Source organism: Echinops telfairi, unplaced genomic scaffold (assembly GCF_000313985.2).
Source record: "Echinops telfairi isolate 266 unplaced genomic scaffold, ASM31398v2 ScPeMD7_2573;HRSCAF=3158, whole genome shotgun sequence".
In the NCBI taxonomy this organism is placed as follows: Eukaryota; Metazoa; Chordata; class Mammalia; order Afrosoricida; family Tenrecidae; genus Echinops; species Echinops telfairi.
In genome coordinates, this window is record NW_022106471.1 from 8782075 (window position 1) to 8798104 (window position 16030).

Genomic DNA, 16030 nt, shown 5'->3' on the forward strand with positions numbered 1-16030 from the left:
GGGGGTGTTCAGACCAGGCATAGTTCCCACATTATCTTCAGTGCCATTCCCTGAAACCCTGTGGGTCAGTGAGGGGGCGTCCCGTCTCAAGGTGGGGCCAGCCCTGCCGTCCTTTCTGTGTATTGGCTGCTCCATTGGTTGCTCTGAGCAGGATGTCGTCCTTGTCTTCGAGGCTTGGTGGGCCAGGTTGCAGTTCTCTCTCTCTCTCTCTCTCTCTCTTTCTCCCTCCCTCCCTCCCTCCCTTTTCGTTTGCTCCTGTGGGGTCCAGGCAGACCAGCCACTCTCCCCTGGTTGTTTCTTCAGTGCTGCCCTCTCAAGTGCATTCTTCTGAGGATGGGGTCAACATAGCTGGGACTGGGGCTGGCTCTACAGACCTTTCTGTTAGTTCCCTGCTTCATGCCAGTATGTTGTCCTTGAGGCTCTGTGCCCCAGGTTGCAAAGCTCAAGTTTTATCCTTGGCAAAATGATAGTAGTTTTCTTTGAAGGCATTCCTTTAGACATCTCTATGTGCCTTAGCAATAATCTTTCCCAGGGTCTGGGAGGTTCTTGAGGAGCACTGTTGGCATAATTATTATTAGTTGGGCTACTAACCAGATGGTCCGAAGTTCAAAAGCACCAGGTGCTCCATGGGAGAAACATGGAGTGTTCTATTCCTGTAAAGAGTTAGTCTCCGGAAACCTACAGGGCCAATTCTACCCTGTCCTATAAGGTTATTGTGAGTTGACATCAGTGGCAGTGACTTTTAAGTTTGGAGGGGGTTCTTGAGATGCAGTCAATTAATATGACCCTTGTAGCCATAATTCCTTTTGTGATGTATGTAATTTCTTAGGTGGTATATATAATTCTGAACTCTATGCCTGTAACTGTAATCCCATTCTGGAGGGAGTTCTCTGCTATGCCACCTGGAGCCACACTGATGGCAGCCAGAGCCCTGGAGATGCATCCACTGCCATTGGATCCACAGGACTTTCCACCCACTGGCCTGTGATCTTCCTGCATTCAGCATCATTGCATGTGCTGCATGAGTTTGAAGAGGAATTCATGAGCTAATATCAGAATTATGGGCTCATATTGAACTTACAGACTTGGTCTGGACTTGACTGGGATGTTTTCTCAATACACAATTACTCATTGATATAAAGCTCTCTCTTAAACACATATGACTGTCTCTGGCTTGGTTTCTCTAGTCTACCCGAACTAACATATTGAGCATATTTACTGCAAAAGACCTCTTTAATGTTCTCAAAAGCCATTTTGATGACCAAGGTACAACTAAACCAAGCAGTGGTCTGTTTCACTCCTCATATTGCATGGGAAAGCTGGACCATGCAAAAAGAAAACGGGAGAAGAATTGATGCATTCATATTGTCGTGCTGGTGGAGAATACTGACTACGTCATGGACTTCCGGAAGAAATAAAAGGAGATGCTCCCTGTCAGCAAAGATGACGAGATTCCAGCTTGCTTACTTTGACACATCATCGGGAAAGATCGGTCTCTAGAAAAGGCCATCACTTTGGTAACGTGGAGGGTCAGTAAAATGGAAAGCCGTCCACGAGATGACTGACACATCACAACGGTGCTCTCAAGCATACACAAAGTCATGAGTGTAGTGCAGGACCGGACAGCTTCTCTTTCTCTTATCCTACCGCTGCCAGTCAGGGCCTACTTAACGGCACTAACGAGACCAGGTGCAAAGGGGATTTAAAAGGTTCATGGAAATAGTCCTATTTTCCCCTGACTTTTTTATATTACCTTATATCCTGAGACCAAATTTCCTTGACTCTGATTATCCAATTAGCAATCATTCGTGTTTTCTAAGTTCTTGGTGGTGGTTGCTGTTGTAACTTGACCTTAATCAGTGCTTAAAGTCATCTTCATCTTGGGAAGAGATGGTTGCGGCATCTGCATATCACAGATGGGTAATGAGTCTTCCTCCAGTCCTGATGCCGACTTCTTCATAAGTTTGGCTTCTCGGATTATTTTCTCAGTATACAGACTGAAATAGTTTCTTAAAGCTTTGAATTTTAAGTATATGAAGTCGGCTACCTTGCTGCTTTAAATAGTCTCTCTTTGACTTTTCATTGTTATGGATTGAATTGCGACGTCCCAAAATATGTGTCAACTTGGCTGGACTATGATTCTCAGTGGTTTAGCAGTTATATAGTGCTGCAACCTTCCCCATGATATCCAATCAGTATAAGCAGATTAGAGGAGTAGGCAACATCCTTATTCAGGTCATAGACCTAATTGAATGCAAGGAGAATTTGCCTGGAGCGTTGTGGCTGGCATCACCTTTATCAAGCAAGAGATAAACAGAGAGAGAGAAGCAAGCAGAGAAGACCTCCTACCACCAAGAAAGAGGAGCGGAAGTGGAACACATTCTTTGGACTCGTGGCCAATATATTTTGAAAGGAGACAAGGATCTTCCCCAAGTACAGACAGAGAGAGGAAGCTTTCCCTTAGACCTGGCGCTCTGAATTTGGCCATCCCATCTCCTAAACGTTCAGAAAATGAATTTATGTTGGTTCAAGTCACCCACCTGTGGTATTTCTGTTGTAGCAGCACTAGACAACTTAGATAAAGGTGATGCTTGCCTACACTAACTGTGTATGTGGGGTATTAGTATTTATGTGTGACTTATTATTTGATTTGTGCTTGTTAAAGCTAAGAGCTTTATAAGTATGGTCACATTTAATCCTCACATTCCAATGTGTAAGGCTATCTTATCCTTGTTTTACAGATGAGGAAACTGAGACTTAGAGAGATTAAGTAATTTGTTCTACCGCACATACAATATGTGGCAGAACCAGAATTGCAACTTGTGTTCCTCTGGCCTGACAGCGCATGCTCTTCACCATCACACCACTGTAGAATGAGCCCCGGCGGCAGATCCAGAGTTTCTCTTTGCTCGAGGTTTTTGACAAAGGGGAAGATGTGTATTACTGGAGGGCCAGCAGAGTGCACTGGGGAGCCGTATGGGCCAATTATTAATCTCTTAGCTTCAGTTTCCTTGTCTGTAAATAAGAATAATCATAATACCTACCCCAAGAGGACATTGTGAGAATTAATATAATCATGTAAGAAGAGCTTAAAGTACAGTCTGGTACAATGAATGCCAACTATTGTTGACAAGGGTTGTTGTAAACATAAGAGGATTTGAGGAAGATGGACCAACTCAACTTTTAGAATAGCATTTCTTCACCTTGGTTTTTTGTTTGTTTTTTCCATTATTGTCTTCTAAGGAGAAAAATAAGTTTAAAGTGAATAAATGTAATTTCATTTCTCCCTACCAGGATAAATTAAATATTAGGAATAAGACTTTGCCAAACAGCATTCAACTTTAGAGAACCACAAACCATTATGTTACATACGATTTTTTTCACCCCCAAACAACCAATTTCTGTCCCCTGAAGGTATTAAGGCACTCTGGTAGTGCACTGGGTTACGTATTGGTGTGCTAACCTGGAAGAAGGTTCAAACCCACCAGGTGCTCTGCAGCAGAAAGGCGAGCCTGTCTGCTTCAGTCAAGATCACAGCCTCCAGGAGCAACATGGCAGTGCCGTGGGTTGGCAGGGAAAGATGTAATAATGTTTAGTGTAGGGCAATGACTGGAGCTTTCAATTTCAGGAAGCGTGTACTGGTAGATAGGTGGACAGCTCTGCGCCCCGATAAGGAGCAGAGTCCTGAAAACTGACCAGGGTGAGCATCATCTACATGCAGGAACTCCCACAAACAGGAAGGATTTGTTTGAAACTATAGCTGGAGGAACTGAGAGTTGTGGTCAAAGGCACCAAAAGCTTGCAGAAATGTTATTCAGCTTTGTTTGGAAGCTTATGACAACGCCCTTTTCCTTAGAGCACTGCCTGGCTTTATAGTCCTAGGGGGAGACCCTAAAAGCACAGGGCCCGGTAGAGATGCTGTCTGTGGAGCGCCATTTACAGATGAGTTTCACTCTCAGCTGCATTTTAATCACCAGGACTGGTTGCCATGGCAAATGCTGGTCCTCATGATAATGGCAGCCAGGTTTTTTGTTTTGTTTTGTTTTTTTGTTTTTACACTGGGTCGAGCAGATAAACTTAACAATTAGCACATCTTCGGAAAGGTGACGGGCTCACATTATATATAACATGATGTGATTGACAGAAGTAGATGCTGATGAAGAAAGACCACGTCATCCACAAAATAAAAAAGTTACATCATTCCAAAGGAAGTGAAAAAGCCGAAGAAAGAGAAAACGGAGGAAGAAGTAAAGAAATTAAACCGCGAGGTACACAAACATTCTTAGTTTACTCTCACGCCAAGAAGAGGAGGAAGTAACTGGAGTTAGTCAGAGTATGAAGGGGAAAAGCAACAGTAGTCCTGACCTGCTTAATGAAGGATGATCCCCATCTCCGTTCCGCCCCGCTGTTGGAAGGGAACACGGGGCGGCAGGAGATTCAGAGGGAGATGGAGACGATGCAGGTACAGTCTGATGACTATATGGACGGCGATGAGAGAAAGAATTGGGGAAAAAACTGTAAGGACCCCAGTGCGAATGTTACCGAGCTGGTGGCGAAGTGGAGAAGAAATCAGTGAGTGGCAGGCAAGAGCTCCGTAAAGCAGAACGAGACAAATAGAGACGGAACTCTTAGCAGCGAAACAAAGAAAAGTAGAAGACGCAGCCAAACCAGCAGAAGACAGACACGCGGCGGAAGAAGCTGCTCCACATGGGGCTGTCACAGAACACAGAAGAGTAAAAAAGACGAAGCTCTGAGGAAACAACAGACAAAAAAGGAAGCTTCCCGGGATGAGCAGACCCTTGCTCTGCTGAACCAGTTTAGTCTAAACTCGCTCAAGCCTTCGCTGAGACCCCTGAAAGTGGAACTTCTGAAACACAAGTAGAAGACGATGAAGGATGGACGTCGCACGCATTTCCATTTGAGGGCAGAAGCAGAAGAGTGAAAGATGCAAGCGTGCAAGACTCAGACACGTCTGACACCGATGGCCCTCGGAGCCCAGCGAAGGAAGGAAGGTGAGAGAAGAAAGCAGAAAGCTCCCGAGAGAGGAGAAAGAAAGAAGAAGAAGTACCAGCAATGACGATTAGAATGAGCTGGAATGTGCCTGCAAGAAGCAGCCTTCGAGCAGTCGTTCCCAACAGAGCATCACTTTGGGGTGTGAAAAGAAATATTTTTTTAACTTGTCTAGTTTGAGAAAAAGAAAATATTCTTTTGTAAATTGCGGCACTGCATTAGCAAATACCTTTGGTTCGTGCCCTTTTCCTTAACTGACCTTTTCTATTACTAAATCTGAAATGAAACGACCTTGCTTCCAAAGGATGTATTAACCATTTCCAGGCTGTGCAAGCCTTTTGGTGTCTTTTAACCATAAAACATGTGAAGGGGTCCTTTTCAGCTTTTGTAAGCTCTTCAGAAAAAGATTTGCAGGCTACCCTCACCTCGTCAGCCTTCTGCTACCATAGTGCTAACTTAAGTATAATTTTTAAAATACTACTTAATATTAAAAAAAAAAGATTATAGGCTTGGAAACCCTATTTAGACTCTGTCCTGAAGAGTCTCTGTGTCAGGATCAACAACAGTGGGTTTGGTTTTAGTTGGCTTTGAACGTGATAGCCCTGCTATTGAGAATACTTATTTTACTAGGAATGCTTCCTTTTAATATATATATATATATTTTTAAGTGTCAAAATTAGTAGGAGAGGCCTGTTTTGGGGGGAAAATGACAGGGCCGATGAGAATCCTTGTACTTTTAAAGTTCTTCCGGGTCTTTTTGACCCTGGGTTCTGTGGCACTATGTTTCTCAGGCGCCTTCAAGTAGAAAACCCTTACGTAGTTCCATCAACTTACCTTTGACTGTTTTGTGGGTTCTCATTTCTTTAGTTCAAAGTGAACATTCAGAGTGGTATATCAGTAGCAAGCCAAGAAGAATGGCTGTATAATGTAGTCTCAAATAATGTCCAGCAGTGTTACTCTGACATGTTTTAAATGTTTGCCATCATCATCGGGCTTCACAATCCAACTCATAGCAACCCCACAGGGCAGAGTAGAACCACCCCTGTGAGTTTCCAAGACTAAATCTTGCTATGTCTACATAGTACTTGAGTTAGTGCTAGGATAACAGCCGGCTGACGGGGAGTGGCCCTCCAGTTCTTTACTGAAGAGTTATACATACTTGTGACCTGTGGGTTCTATCCTAACCTTTGGGTTACAGTATTGCCCAAAGTGGGTGATACTGCCCCAGGAGGGGTGAGGGGGTGCTAGAATGACCAGTGGTGGGGAGGCTGCATAAGCAGATACCTACACTTTATCCTGCATTCTTTGCAATAGTACAAAAGTTTTTAATGGCCAAGGGGGCACCAAGTAATTTTTTTTCCCTGAAAAAGTGAGGGTAGGCCAAATCAATTTGAGTATCTAGAAAGCTGTTGAGTGCTTTACCCACTGTGCCACCTGGGCTCCTTGGCGCAACCATTCGTGCCATTCAGATGAGATCCCTAAATCCCTCTAATAGGACTTGACTACTGATTAGAACGTAGATCCTGGAGAGATCTCTGAAGTCAGCGCCTTAAGTGCATCAGGTCATGTCACCAAACCAGCCATGAGGTGCTGAATCCAAGTGTGGGCTAGCTGGCTATTAAAAATACTGAGATACTTGCAAAGACTCTAAGTAAATACTCCCCTCCCCAATCCCCCTCCCCCCCTCCCCTGCAGTTTAAGACACTGCATGCCCTGAGACCTTTACTTTGACTGCAAATGCTAAGGCTGATTATACAAAAAAAGAGTTGGCAAACTAGAACCTACCTCCTGTTTTTGGAAAGAGAGCTTCATGGGACCTCAGCCAAGCCTTTTGTTTGTGTAGTGTTTATGACTGCTTTAATGCTACAATGACAAAGTTGAATAGTTCTGATAGGGCCCCACGAACCAAAAAAAATGTTTAGTATCTGGCCCTTTACAGAAAAAGTTGCTGACCCTTGATATAAATTGATGGCAAGAGATACCTGTAGTTGTTTGGAACATGCAGCCTGAATGCAGAAGAACAGGGGGAAAGACAACAGACAAGTTCCATTTGTGTCAATTACTTCAAGGGTTGTTGTTTTCTTTGTAAATGGCCTTCATGGCACAAAAAGTTGGGAGTTCCAATACTCTATAATACTAATAATATGGGAATGAGGGAATTTTGGCACACTAAACATAATAGAGATGACACACGACCTAGGTGTGCCCTCACAGTGGTGGATTTGGCCCACAGCTGAGAACACTAAGCTCCTGTGCGTCAGTAGGCAGTGGGAGATGGTGACAGGTTATAAAGAGCTTCCAGCAGTGTTGAAGGAATGCCAAAAAGAGCTTTCTGCCTACCAGGCTCTGGCTGGTTACTTGAATAGCAGTAATCCTCAAAGTTAAGACATAGCTACCCTCTTTCTGAAATAAATTATTTTTACTTAGAGATTATTATAGATTTATATGCAGTTGGAAGAAATAATGGAGGGCGCTCATAACACCCTTTACCTAGTTTCCCCAATGGTAACTCTTGCAAAACTGCTGTACAAGATCACTTGTTCAGGGTACTGGGTTAGGACAGGCAAGATACAGTGTTCTCATCATTGTAAAGATCCTTTCCTGTTTCCCTCTGAATAGCCACACCCACGACCTCCTGCCCTCTTCCCTCCTTAACCCACAGCAGCCATTAATCTAGTCTCCTTTTTTTTTCTTTTTTGCCATTTCAAGAACACTATGTAAATGAAATCATATGCATTGACCTTTGACTTTTCCCCAAGCATCTTACTTCTTGAAAGAATGCTTTGGGGACCCTAGGGTGGGGAGAGGCGGGGGAGGGAGTGTCTTTGATGGTATGCACAGAATGGGCCACATTGACCCCGGTTTCTGGGTGCATCCTGGGGATGCAGGCCAGGTGCCGTGGAAATATGTGACACTGAATCCTGGATCTTCAGGGTGCACAGCATGCTCCAGAGGCTGCATCAGTGAGACCCCTTGCGGAAACTCCACTGGGTGGTGCACTGGACCCTACCTAAGACACACTTGTAACCTGAGGACTTAAGTTGGAAAATACATCGTGTCTGAGGAATCGGTAGAGCAGCACCAAGATTGTTGAGCTGTTGGTAGGCAGACAAACATGGTCTTGCTACATCAATGCCCTAGATGGGGTATGAAGATATTTATTATCCTGGCAAACCTGTAAGTGACATTCTCAATGATTATAATTGTAAATTTCCCTAGCAACTATCCCCCATTGTTTGTGTAACTATAATCCAGCCAAGAAAGGATTGATTCGGTACTGCTGAATAATTCAGTTACTATGATATGGAGTTAGTCTACATGGGTCCGATATCCTTCTCTCAATTAGTACCAGGGGATAATCAAAGACACTATTAACAGAAGATTGTGATGCCCCAGGGGAATGATTGATTAGACTCTCTACCACAAATTAACAAGGAGGTTTTGAAAGGGAACCAAAGGAAGATAAACAAACAAACAAAAAACATAGATGCAGGACCCGGTTTGGGGCTTGCACTAAATCCTAGCCCCAATTTAAGAACAAGGTCTTACATCATGGCCCTGCTTGATACTCGCCCTCAGGAAGGGAACATAAAAGATATGGGTGCTATAGCAAAATGTGGCAAAGAAATTAGATGGTGCACAGCTATCAGATAAATAGCATATGGTGTCTTAAAGGCTTATATCCAAATATGCAGCCATCTAAGAGAGATACCAAATAAGTCAACATGGAAGAAGCACACCATCATCAGTCACCAAAGGATTGTAAATCATATAATGTGAAGTCGAAAGAGGGATTAGTATCAGGGCCTAAATGATGAGAACCCAGTTTGCAGAAGGCTGTGGATGACAGTGGAAGCCCAAGATTCATTTGTGGGAACTACATAGGAAATAAGCCTCTGGTGAATTCCCTCTATCCACAATGAGGGATGGGAGGAAAGTGGTTACTAAATTGCACTGGAGAGATGAGTATGGAAGACCAAAGGCATAAATCTGACTTGAACAGTTAACACCCCTTGATGCACACTGGACCTGATCTGGTTTTCAACGTTTTCTGTATTTTTATTTTGCTTTGTTTTGCTTTGATTTTGTTTGTTCATATTAGGGTGTATCTTACATCACTGGGGTGGGGTCACCATTTTGAAGTTGTGTTATAGGTTTTTCTGTTATTCAGTATATGAAATCCAGGATTGATGAGCCTATAGGGACAGCAAGTGGAATAAGGGTTTGGGGTGGGCGGAGGTATAAGGAAGATGATGTCAAGGAGCACAGGAAGAAAAAGAATATTCGCATAAACAAGCGGCCATCTCACTCAGATGCAACAAAGCCCACACGGAAGAAGCACACCAGCCTGTGTGACCATGAGGTGTCAAAGGGATCAGGTATTGGGCATCAAAGAACAAAAAAATCATATTGTAAATGAGGCTGAGTGCAGAGTGGAGACCGAAAGCCCATCTGTAGGCAACTGGACATCCTCTTACAGAAGGGTCGTGGGGAGGAGACAAACCATCAGGGTAGCAACAATGAAACATAAGACATGTTCTTAAATGCTTCCCGCCCCCCCCCCCACTATCATGATCCCAGTTCTGCCTTACAAATCCGGCTAGACCAGAGGATGTACACTGGTACAGATAGCAACTGGAAACACAGGAAATCCAGGACAAATGATCCCTTCAGGACCAGTGCTTAGAGTGATAGTGGGGGGTGGAGGGAAGGTAGGGTAGAAAGGGGGAACCGATCACAAGGATCTACATATAACCTCCTCCCTTGGGGATGGACAACAGAAAAGTGGGTAAAGGGAGATGTTGGACAGTGTAAGATATGACAAAATAATAATAATTTACAATTTATTAAGGGTTAATGGAGGGGGAGGGAGGAGAGAGGGGGAAAATGAGGAGCTGATACCAAGGGCTCAAGTAGAAAGCAAATGTTTTGAGAATGACGATGGCAACAAATGTACAAATGTGCTTGACACAATGGATGTATGTATGGAATGTGATAAGAGTTGTACAACCCCCAATAAAATGATTTTTAAGAAAAAGAATGTTCAGACATTGTGGCAAGCAACGGTACAATTCTGCTTGATGTGATTGAACTGTAGAATGATAAGACACATGTATTAACTCCCAATTAATAATGAATTTTTAAAAAGAGTAATGACTAAATCAAATCAATCTTGGCATTTTAAAATACAATTAGTTCCTTTAAGGAGTAATTCTTCTGAATGTGAATGTCAAAGCATGAAATTTTTCCAATTTGACAAGTTATTTCATTACTTTGTTGCCACTAATTTACTTCTTGCAAAATGTAAAATTGATATGACTATGTTTTAAATATTTAGACAGATTGAATAATTAGTTTTATTAAATTGTCCAAATTTATGTGAAAAAAATTTACCATTTTGGTAAACCAGAGGTCCAGTTCTACTCTTCCCTACAGGATTGCTATTAGTCAAATAGACTGGATGTTGGTGATTTTTGTACATCACTGTATTGGAGGTGAGTTTTTCTTTAATAATTTTATTGGGGGCTCGTACAACTCCTATCACAATCCATATATACATCTATTGTGTATCAAGCACATTTGTACATTTGTTGTCCTCATCATTCTCAAAACATTTGCTTTCTACTTGAGCCCTTGGTATCAGCTCCTCACGTTTTCCCCTCCTTCCCGGCTCCCTCATTAACCCTTGATAATTTTTAAATTATTAATATTTTACCATATCTTACACTGTCTGACGTCTCCCTCACCTACTTATCTGTTGTCCGTGCCCCAGGGAGGAGGTTATATGTAGATCCTTGTGATCAGTTCCCACCTTCCCTCTACCCTCCCACTATGGCCACTCTTACCACTGGTCCTGAAGGGATCATCTCTCCTGGATTTCCTGTGTTTCCAGTCCTATCTGTACCAGTGTACATCCTCTGGTCTAGCTAGATTTGTAAGGTAGGGTTGGGATCATGATAGTGGGTGCGGAGGAGGAAGCATTTAAGAACTACAGGAAAGTTGTGTGTTTCATTGTTGTTACACTGCATCCCTGACTGTCTCGTCTCCTCACCGAGACCCTTCTGTAAGGGGATGTCCAGTTGCCTACAGATGGGCGTTGGGTCCCCAATCTGCACACCCCCTCATTCACAATGACATGATTTTTTGTTCTTTGATGCCTGATACCTGATTCCTTCAACACCTAGTGATCACGCAGGCTGGTGTGTTTCTTCCATGTGGACTTTGTTGCTTCTAAGCTAGATGGCTGCTTGTTTACCTTCAAGCATTTAAGAACCCTGGCGCTATATTTTTTGATAGCCTGGCACCATCACCTTTCTTCACTACATTTGCTTATGCATACATTTGTCTTCAGTGATCCTGTTGGGTAGGTGAGCATCACAGAATGCCAGTGTAATAGAACAAAGTGTTCTTGCATTGAGGGAGCACTTGAGTGGAGGCCCAATGTCCATCTGCTACCTTTATACTAAACCTATAAATACATCGACATAGACCTATTTCTCCATCATCATATATAAATTTATTTACACATATACATGCCTGTATTTAGACCGCTGTAAATTACCTTTGCCTCCTAGATCTTTTCTCTATTTCCTTTGACTTTCCTCTTGTCCCACTATCCTGCTCAGCCTTCATTTGGGTTTCAGTAATTCTTCTCAGTTACATTGCCCTTAATCAATCCCTACCAGGTCTCTTACACCCTCCTTGCCACTGAATTTTGGATCACTTATTGTTGCCCGGTCCCTGGGTTGGTTAACACCACTTCCTTTCCCCCACCTCCCCCTCTCCCATGTCCCCCCAGAACCAGCGGTCCTGTTGTTTTCTCCTCCAGATTGTTTATCCTGCCTATCTTAACTAGATAGACCTGCAGAGATAATAATATGTGCAAAAAAACCGACAGCGAAACAAAGCGACAAAAGAAAACAAAACGAGAACAACAACTAAAAGAAAAGACTGTAAATAGTTCAAGGTCTGTTTGTTGACCTTTAGGAGTGTTTTCCGGTCGAGTCTGATAGGGTGCTATACCCTGGCCCTAAAGTCTATTTTTGGTACTTCCTCAGGACTTCGTTGCTCTGTTCCCCTTGCTGTTCTGTTGCACGCCCTTAGTGTTTTGCCTCAGTGTTGTGGGGTCAGATGGGACGCAATTCCCACACTGTGTCTCCAGTGTTGTCCCCTCTAGGGCTATGGGCCAGTGAAGGATGTCGTGTCTCATAGTGGGGCCAGCCATATGATCCTCTCTGTGCATTGGCTTTTCTGAGCGGAGATATCATCCTCAATACTTGGTGGGCCAGGATGTGCTCCACTCTTTCTTCCTCCCCCTTCATTTGCTCCAGTGTGCTCTGATCAGACATGTCCCTCTCCCTGAGCTGTAGCTTCAGTGCTGTCCTCTGAAGTAAATTCTTCTGGGGGGAGGGGCAACTGCCCATGTAGTTGGGATTGGGGCCAAGCTTGAGAGGAGTTTTTATAATTAACATATAACATACAAAATGAGTTATCTTTTTAAATTCACTTTGTCAATCTCTCTTTTACTTGTGTTTACACCACTTTTATTTGATATGATTATTGATATATTAGGGCTTAAGTCTACAATATTTTTTCTTTAGCTCGTTCCCTTTCTATTTCTTTGTTTTTTGTTTTCCTATGGGTTCCTTAAACATTTTTAAAATTATATTTCATTGATCTAGATTGGTTTATTGAGATAAAATTCACAAAATATAAAACTCCCCACTTAACTAATTTTCAAGTGTACGTTTCAGTGCTTTGGCATATTTCCCATACCCATGATCTACTTCCAGAGCATACTCTTTACCAGAAGAAGAAACCCCACAGTCACTAAGCAGTCATTTCTCATTTCTCTTTTTCCCTGGTCACTTGAAACCACTAAATTGCTTTTTGCTTCTATAGATTTACCTATTTTGGACACTTCATATAAATAGAGTCATATATAATGTAGTCTTTGTGTCTTTTTTTTTTATAACTTATCCTGTTTTTTAAAGAATAGTCCATGTTATAGTATGTATTAGTACTTCATTCCTTTTTATGACTAAATAATATTTCATTATATGGAGATAACATGTTTATTCATTCACCAGTCGATAGACCTTTATTTTCATATTGTGTCATTTGTAAACAATGCTTCTATAAAGTTCGTGTATTATATCAGTTCTCTTGAGTACATACCTAAAAGTACAATTGTTGGATCATATGATGGAAGAAGTTCAAGCTGCACTGAAAGCATTAGCCAAAATTGAGACTCCAGGAATTAATGGAATCCCAATTGAAATGTTTCAACAAGCTGATGCAGCACTGGAAGCACTTACTCATCTCTGCCAGGAAATTTGTAAGACAGCTACTTGGCCAACTGACTGGAAGAGATCTTCATCTGTATCCATTGCAAAGAAAGGTGACCTGAAAGAATGTTCAAACTATAGAACAGTATCATTGATATGATATGCAGGTAAAATTTTGCTGAAGATCATCCAACAACAGTTGCAACAATACATTGACAGAAAACTGCCAGAGGTTCAGGCCAGATCCGGAAGAGGATGTGAAACAAGGGATATCGTTGCTGATGTCAGATGGATCTGGGGTTAAAACAGAGACTCTCAAAAGATGTTTTCCTGAATTTTATCGACTATGGAAAGGCCTTTGACTATGTGGCTCAATAAACTCTGGATCACCTTGAGAAGAATGGGAGTTCCAGAACACAGCATTGTGTTCATGCAGAGCCTGTGCAGAGATCAAGAGGCAGTTGTGCAAACAAAGCAAGAGAATATTGCATGATTTATTTTTTTTTAATCATTTTATTAGGGGCTCATACAACTCTTATCACAATCCATACATACATCAGTTGTGTAAAGCTATTGCATGGTTTAAACTCAGGAAAGGTGTGTGACAAGGTTGTATTGATTCCATCTGTATGATGAGCAAATCATCAGAGAAGCTGGATCATATTAAGAAGAATGTGGCATCAGGACTGGAGGAAGCCTTATTAACAACCTGTAATAGGCAGACGACACAGCCTTGCTTGCTGAAAGGGAAGAGGAATGGAAGCACTTACTGATGATGAAGATCAAGGATGACAGCCTTCAGTATGGATTGTGAATCATTATAAAGAAGAACAAAATGGAAAAAAGATTGAAACTGTCAAGGATTCTTTAAAAAAAAATCATTTTATTAGGGGCTCATACAACTCTTATCACAATCCATACACACATCAATTGTGTCCAGCGCATTTGCACATTCATTGCTTGGATCCACAGTCAATGCTCATGGAAGCAGCCGTCAAAAAATCAAACGATGAGTTGCATTGGGTAAATCTGCTACACAAGATCTCTTTAGAATATTGAAAAGCAAGGATATTACTTTGATGACTAAGGTGTGCCTGACCCAAGCCATGGTATTTTCCATTGCCTCGTATGCATGTGAAAGTTGGATATTAATAAGGAAGACTGAAGAAGAATTGATGCCTTTGAATTGTGGTGCTGGCTAAGAATACTGAAAAGTACCATGGCCTGCTAAAAGCACAAACTGCTCTGTCTTGGAAGAAGTCTGGCCAGAGTGCTCCTTAGAAGCAAGGATGGCAAGACTTCATCTTACATACTTTGGACATATTGTCAGGAGACTGCAGTCCCTGAAGAAGGACAGCACACTTGGTCAAATGGAGGGGTAGCAAGAAAGTGGAAGGCCCTCAATGACATGGATTGACAGTGACTGCTGTGGTGGGATCACGCATGGAACAATTGTAAGGTTGGTTCAGGGCCCTGTAGTGCTTCCTTTTGTTGTACATAGAGTTGCTATGGGTTGGAAACCAACTCCATGGCACCTAACAACAACAACAACAACAACAACAATATAAACAATATAGTAGCCCTATGTTTAACCACGTAAGAAACTGCCAGACTGAAGATAAGGGTAGTAAGCAAAGTGTGGGAAAGAAAGCAGGTGGTGCCCACTATCAGAATAGTGTCTGGGGTCTGAAAGGCTTGTGAGGAGTCAATTAAGCCCATATAGAAGAAGCACACCAGTTTGTGTGATCCAAAGACACCAATAACAAAATCCAAATATGACGAAGGGAAAAGTTTCAGAGCTTAAGTTGTGAACAGCCAATTTATAGAAGGCAATGGAGGACAGTTGGGAGCCCAAAACCCATCTGCAGAGTATCTAGTCAGATTAAGCCGGCCTCTGGCAGATGCCGTCAAGCCACAGGCAAGGATCTCAAACAGCTGAACTGTCAGAGATCATTGTAAACCTGATTAAGCTGGATCGAACATGATACTTGGTCAGTTGACCTCCCTCTTCACCCAACCTGGATTTGTTCTAGACTGAAGTTTTTCTTGCTTGTTCCATAACAAAAATTTCTTCCCTGGACTCTTAAATATTGATGGTGGTCTTTTGTAATCATATCTTTATATAATTATTATTTTATCCTTACCGCATTATTTTGTTTATGTTTTTTATTGTTTCTGTTGGGTTTCCCAGTTTGTGAAACACAGAAGGAGTAGATGCATAGAGATAATTACTGAAGCAAGGGTTTATAAGGGGATGGAGGGGTGGGGAGATAGGAGGGTGACAGGATTTTCAGAGCAAACAATGAATGCTGGAGTAAGGAGGGAGCACTAGAACTGACTGCGATTACACAACTCATTTTAAAAGCGATTTAACCATGGAAGTATATGATATGTGAATAGTATATCAAGAAAACCATGGGAGGAAAAGAAAAACAACCAAATTTGACCAATGGTTATCATAGGTGAAGGGGAAAGGGTTGTTGCTTAGGGGCATTGAGTTTATGTCAATGGTAGAATAATTTGGAAAAGGATATCAATAGTGGCTGTGCAGCACAAAGAAGATAATCACTGACACTGATCTATACAAGTAGAAGTAGGGAAATTATAGAAAGTTCTGTTGGGTGTTTTTTGCTACAATTAGAAAAAAATAATTACATGAATAATAATGACTATAAGGAAGAAGAAAGTGTTCTAGAATTGAATATGATGACAATTGTACAACTTCTTGATAT

The 16030-nt window shown here is 42.1% G+C and overlaps 1 protein-coding gene and 1 pseudogene across 7 annotated transcripts in view; both read left to right on the forward strand.

The window, feature by feature from the left end:
* LOC105979315 overlaps positions 1–5084 on the forward strand; it is a 12622-nt pseudogene extending 7538 nt beyond the window's left edge.
* LOC101642381 (WD repeat containing planar cell polarity effector) overlaps positions 1–16030 on the forward strand; it is a 340297-nt gene that overhangs the window by 189144 nt on the left and 135123 nt on the right. The gene's annotated exons all lie outside the window — the stretch shown is intronic.